We start from the raw sequence: 6,240 nt of genomic DNA, 5'->3' as shown, positions 1-6,240 counted from the left end.
AGATTTCCAGATTACTTCAGTAGCTCGCGGCACATTTTCAGATCATTTAAGTTGGGGTGTAACTAGGATTTTTGCCCCCCTCACAAATTAAAAATTCGATTATTTTGTAACGGTGTTCTTTGTTTTCACCTTAAACTGACGTTCCCTAAATTTTACTGCCCGGGGCAGTCGCTCCCAGATCTGGCCCAAATTTAAGCTGCCAACGGCGCATACACACTACTTTACCGCTCATCAATTGCAGTCATATATCACCATACGGAATCGCCATCCCAAAAGAAGACTTCTTGCAAAGTTTCCAGGACATGTATAGGAGATCTCAGCGGTGCATAGTAAAGGGAGGTGACTATTTCGAAGGACAGTAGGGTAACTTTCGTTAACATTTCATCTACGTTAATGTTACAGGACTATTCACCGAACTTTATTGTCAGAGGTTGTATAATTACCCGGTGCTGCCCGGGTTTTCTTCAATTACTGGGAGGATTCAAAAAGTGACAAATCATTATAAAAGAATAAACTATTATACACATAACACTGGCAGCATTAAAGAAAAGACAAACCATTGTAAAGGCATATACACATCTGAAACGCAATGGTTGGGAACCACGGTGGTAACCAAAGTGAAAAATCGTCAAAAGTGATTGTTGAGGCCCAGGGAACTCACTGTTGCCCGGCATTTTTTCGCCCATTTCGGGCATTTACCCAGCTCTGAGAAACTTTTAAAAAGTAGCCTATCGTTCAATCCGGGTCCTGTTTGGTATATATGCAAAATTTTATGATAGATCTAAAAATTGCAGATTTGTATAGAGAACAGACATACAGAAAATCAAATTTATATACATAGAGTTTTTAGATCACTCAATCGGCCATTTGTGTCTTAAATGTAATATGTATTCATTTACAAAACATATATTCCCTCATATATATATATATATACCTCCGCATATGCATATTAACTTCTACATATTTTTTTATTCAGGCATTTTTTAATTTTCAGTTTGCTGTACCTGCTCGATAATGGAAGTACCAGTAGCAAATGAATTTTGACACTATTTCTAAAAACAATTTTAAACTTTGATAATATCTCTAGAAATAGCCTTTCAATAAAACGGTTAATATATTCGTAAAATATGCATTAATTCACTAAATTTCACACCCGGGGAGAAGAACCGATGTTATGAAAATATTATGAACAATATTTATTTGAAAAATTATGAAGGGAATTGAGTGGGCTTACAGAAACCTTAAAAAATATGCACTTATATACTGAAAATACTTTGATTTTATGCATTTATATGCATTAATGCTAAATAAGACCAAAATATGCAAATGCTATACACATAGGAAAATCCGGGCTCTAGTGATTACTAGAGCCCGGATTCATTTTTATAAAATTATCGCCATATTTATTATGGGCATCTTTTTCTCAGCCACCTCGTTGGGCATTTTGCCTGTTGTGGCGTTGTATTTGTATGCATATGTGCATTTTCCTATGTGTATAGCATTTGCATATTTTGGTCTTATTTAGCATTAATGCATATAAATGCATAAAATCGAAGAATTTTCAGAATAAGTGCATATTTTTGAAAGTTCATTTAAGCGTAATCACTTTTTTATGATCTTTCAAATAAATATTGTTAATAATACAGTAAAACCTCTCTTTTGCGTTCACCGGCGGGATAAAAAAAATTCGTTCGTAAAAGAGGGGTGGCCGTTGATCAGGGATTTGAAATGAATACTTCTGTTATATGCAAGGAAAAAATATTATTTGGCGATAAAAGAAGGATGACCGCATCTGAGGGGGTGTCCGTTAAGGGGGGGGGGTTTCACTGTATTTGTATAACATCGGTTTTTCTGCCGCATTCCCCACCCCCGTACCCGAGGGAAGGCAGACATCTTCAGCCACGAACGGAGGTGAGGCAGGCAGAAATTTTCTGCTGCGAATAAAGCCGAGGCAGATATGTTCAGCTGCGAATGAAGCCGAGGCAGATATGTTCAGCTGCGAATGAAGCCGAGGCAGATATGTTCAGCTGCGAATGAAGCCGAAGGTATTGGCTCTTGGGGGAGGGACAGTCGTTCCCATTGCTTCCCTCCAGATCCGTTCCTGAAGTGAACAAATCGAGCATGGCCAGGCCCTGTCGCATTAGCGATGCAAGCTCAGTCAACACCCCGTATAGATAAGATCTTATATATAGGGGGTGTTGGTGCAGTGCCCCGGAGAGCGTGGTCGTGCCGGGAAAAAAAAACTCGAGTGGGTAGTCCGGCCTGTTAGTCAAAGGAACAGGAGAAAAGAAAAGAAAAAAAAGGAAAGAAAAGTGAAAGAAAAAAAATATATAAAGTAACAGAAAAAATTAAACTACACAACAAGGTGATTCTAATTAATGCATTAAAGCTTCCGTACTCTTCTGAGTACTACTCATCCGAATACAGCCTGATTTTCAGGATATCTTAACCTTTTCCCGGCCGAATTAAGATTTAAATAGATTTTCTGAATTTCTTTCCTGTTGTTTTTCCTTCTGATCCTTTAGTTTTCAGACAGGGTCCGTTCTAGTATTACGTCAGCAATTTTTAGTCCTTTTTGAACCTCTTCCCCCACCCTTGTCAGCAAAATTTCGTCAGCACTGCCCCCACTTCCTAACGCATATTGATGGGACCAGAAACGTACGCGGGAGGGGGCATAGGGGGCTCGTGCGCCTCCCCTCCCCCCCAGACGGTAAATATAAAAAAAAAAACATTAAAAAGATTAAAATTTCGAAAGAAAATAACTTTATATCTGTTATTATAATCGATTTCTGTTAATTTCAATGCTATTTGAAGGGTAAGAACTCAAAATTTCTCTTTAAGAAATTCATTGCGATCCACCCTTTAGACAATATATGGTAAACCCTTGACCCGCGGACCAAATGTGGCCCTGAAAGTTATATGGTGTGGCCCGAATTTTATAAAAATGAACTAAGCGGCACGTTTGAGATCGCTTAAATGACCCGTGGCACAATTTCAGATCATTCAAGTGGCCCATGGCTCATTTTCAAGATCACTGAAGTAGGGCCGTGACACATTAAAATATCACTTAAGTCACCCGCGACACAGTTCCAGATCACTTAAACGATCCGTGGCACATTTAGAGATCCATTGAGTGACATGTGGCGTGGCACAATTTTATAGCACTTATTCGCCCCCCCCCCCCAGTGCGGTTCTACATCACTCAAAAGTTACCCGCGGAACATTCCCAGATTATTTAAGTGATCCGTGGCATAATTACGGATAACTTGAGTGATGCGTTGAACAGTTCCAGAGCACTTAAGCAGCACGGACACATTTCTGAGCACTTGAAGGATCCGTGAAACATTTTGAGATCGCTGAAGTGGCTCTGTAAGAGATTTATCATTAGGGAGAATGTTGGTTCAAGTGCCAACAAACTAGCGAAAGATATTTCTCGTTTTTGGCGCACCGTTACGAATATTTCACATTTTCATAAAGGGTGGTTGATGACGTAAGCATCATACAAACCCCCCCCCTCTCCCTTGTCATCAAAAGTCAGCAAATCGGAAACTCCCCCCCCCCACATCGATGCTGACGTAATACTTGAATGACCCCATATCGAAAACAAAAATTATGAAACAAAAAATTTCCTGTATATTTTCTGGACTTTCCCATGTCCATAGAAACAACATTGAAATTAAGAACTGCCTTGGGGGCGTTAACGCCCACGTTGAGAATCACTGATATAAAGTTATTGTTCCGTGAATCGCCCTGTATCACATACTTGTAAGAAACATCAATGAACTGGAACCCCTCCCGCCATCTATCAAATAAACCTGTAACAATTCTTTGATTGAAATCAACAACCGGATTTTGATTGATCTATTTGCATAAAAAAACAATTTGATATGATTTTAGATATTATTTTATGAACAATAATATTAGTTGAATTATCCAGTTTACTTTGAAATTTTAACAGTTGTTATTAGGATATGGTAAAAAAAATCGCAAAAATAACTGTGATCCAAAAGCAGTTTGAAAGGTTCTAGGTTATTATTATTTTTTCATTGGAAACAAAAGCAGCTGTGGATGACCGACTGTAGATACTTTCTGCGCGTTTTACTTACGTTAATATACCATACACAAATATTAACTGTTAAAATTTCGAAGCAAACTTCACAAATCAACTAATATTATTGTTTATAAAATATTGACTGATACATCAAATCATGTTTTTTTATGTGGTACATTAATCAAAATCCGGTTGCTAACCTCAATCGAAGAATTGTAACAATTTTATTTGATAGATGGCAGAAAAGGTTCTAGTTTATCTCTCTCTATGTAATATAATACTGTATTGTGTAATTGATTTCAATATTTACTAGAACTAGAAGAGATAATTTCATTGATGAAATTTTATTTTTACCCGTTTATTGGTTATGAACAAAAGTCTCCAAGAAAGACACAATTTTTACATGGTGAAAAAATTTATAAAATATGGACGTTTAAGGTCTGTGAATGAGTGAGAATGTCTTGCTTATGCCGAGTTTTTTTGCTGCTCAGGAAAAATTCCTTATATTAATATAAGGAATGTTTTTTACCAAATGCAATTGTATTAGACAGCATGCTATTTTGTCATTCCGCCGAGACATTTGAATTCTGTGAGCAGAGAAACCGGTCTGTGAAATAAAATATGCCCTTATATGCCCCTTATATGAAGAAAAAAAAGAAGTTAAAGGGCATATTTCACACACATGTAAGAATAGATTTTTTTTCCTTTCACCACGAACATCTCTGGTGCTCATCATTCCCCCTTCAATCCTGGAGTTAGACCCTTGATCATTTTTGTCCATCACGGTCATTTTCTGCTCATGAGGGCTAATTAGACCGGGACCTACAATTCATTGTCGCAGGGCCGTCATTTAAACTTTTTCCAGAAGGGGGGGGGGGGGGGGGGAGGGCAAAGCACATGTGCTCAATGTAAGTATATATATATTTGTATATATACACCATTTTTAGTGTATTTTCAAAAGCCATTCCCCCCCCACTTCTAAATGACTGGCCTGCATTGTCGATTCCGAAGGCAGACTTTTTTATACACGCGACCATTAAGTTGGTACGCTAACCATTATGCGACTCTCTGCGGTAGTAATCTTTTGTTGTGGTCATACCGCCGTTTCTGTTGTACCCCTGTGTCAGGAAAGTTTCTGACAAGGACGAACCGGGTATCAAACTCGCGACAGCTCTAAACATTATTTAGTACTTTACGTCGAGTATCTTATGTGGACCTGGGCTACCTCGCCACAAGAGTTAGGCCCCTCGAAGGCAGATCTTTGGTGGGGCCTCCTTTATAGTAAATTTGCATTGTAAAATAAACGAAAAACAATGATATTTGTCCCGGGCTCTGCACGTGTAGGGGTGCTCACTTAAACAATTGAGGGTAGATGCTTGACATCATATTCAGGAGAAATTCGCCGACAACTCAGATGAATATCCCATGATTCAATGAGGGTGAGGTAGCCCAGATCGATAAGATACTCGCCTGAAATACCAAAGGCTATGTTGTTAAGAGGTGACGCGAGTTTGATACCCGGTTCGCCCTTGACAGAAACTTTTCTGACACAGGGGTACAACCGTGGCCGTCTTAAGAGCATCATGGTACAACAGAAACGGTGACAGGGCTACAGAAAAAGATTGCTGCACAGGGAGTCCCACATCAAGGGGTTAGCGCGTCGACCTCTCGATGAGTATAAAAAAGGGCTGCTATTCGGAATCGGCAATAAATTGTAGGTGCCGGTCTAATTAGCCCTCGTGTGCCGAAAATGACCGTGGTGAGACAAAAATGATCAAATGATTCAATGATTAGCATCATGATTATTTCAGCAAAAGTCGTATGTCAAAGTTCTTGTAAGGGAGCTCTTATTCTGTGGATGGTTATAACCAAAGCTCTTTATTCGTGAATGTGCCTCCCAATATGCTGCAGGGTTCCAACCTCGTGAGTACAAACCATGAGTTAAACTAGGCACGGTGACCCTTGGCTCCACATCTCGAAGTAGGACTCCTTAGCTGAGTTCTTTGGTGAGCCCCCAAAGCAGACTATTCTTTAACCAGCTTTGTTGGGCTCCTAGGCCAGATTCTTCACGGGCTTCTCTAATATGAATTTATAGTGTGAAAAACCAAAACTAGAACCATATCTGATGAGAATCATCTCTGGCCTTCGGGGGGTATTCTATCCTATACATAAGATTTTAACATGAGGTT

The sequence above is a fragment of the Pholcus phalangioides genome, unplaced genomic scaffold, assembly GCF_987345545.1.
Source record: "Pholcus phalangioides strain wild (caught in Gottingen) unplaced genomic scaffold, Ppha-v1.0 ptg000009l_1, whole genome shotgun sequence".
Taxonomy (NCBI): Eukaryota; Metazoa; Arthropoda; class Arachnida; order Araneae; family Pholcidae; genus Pholcus; species Pholcus phalangioides.
Note: the sequence above shows the minus strand (reverse complement) of the source record.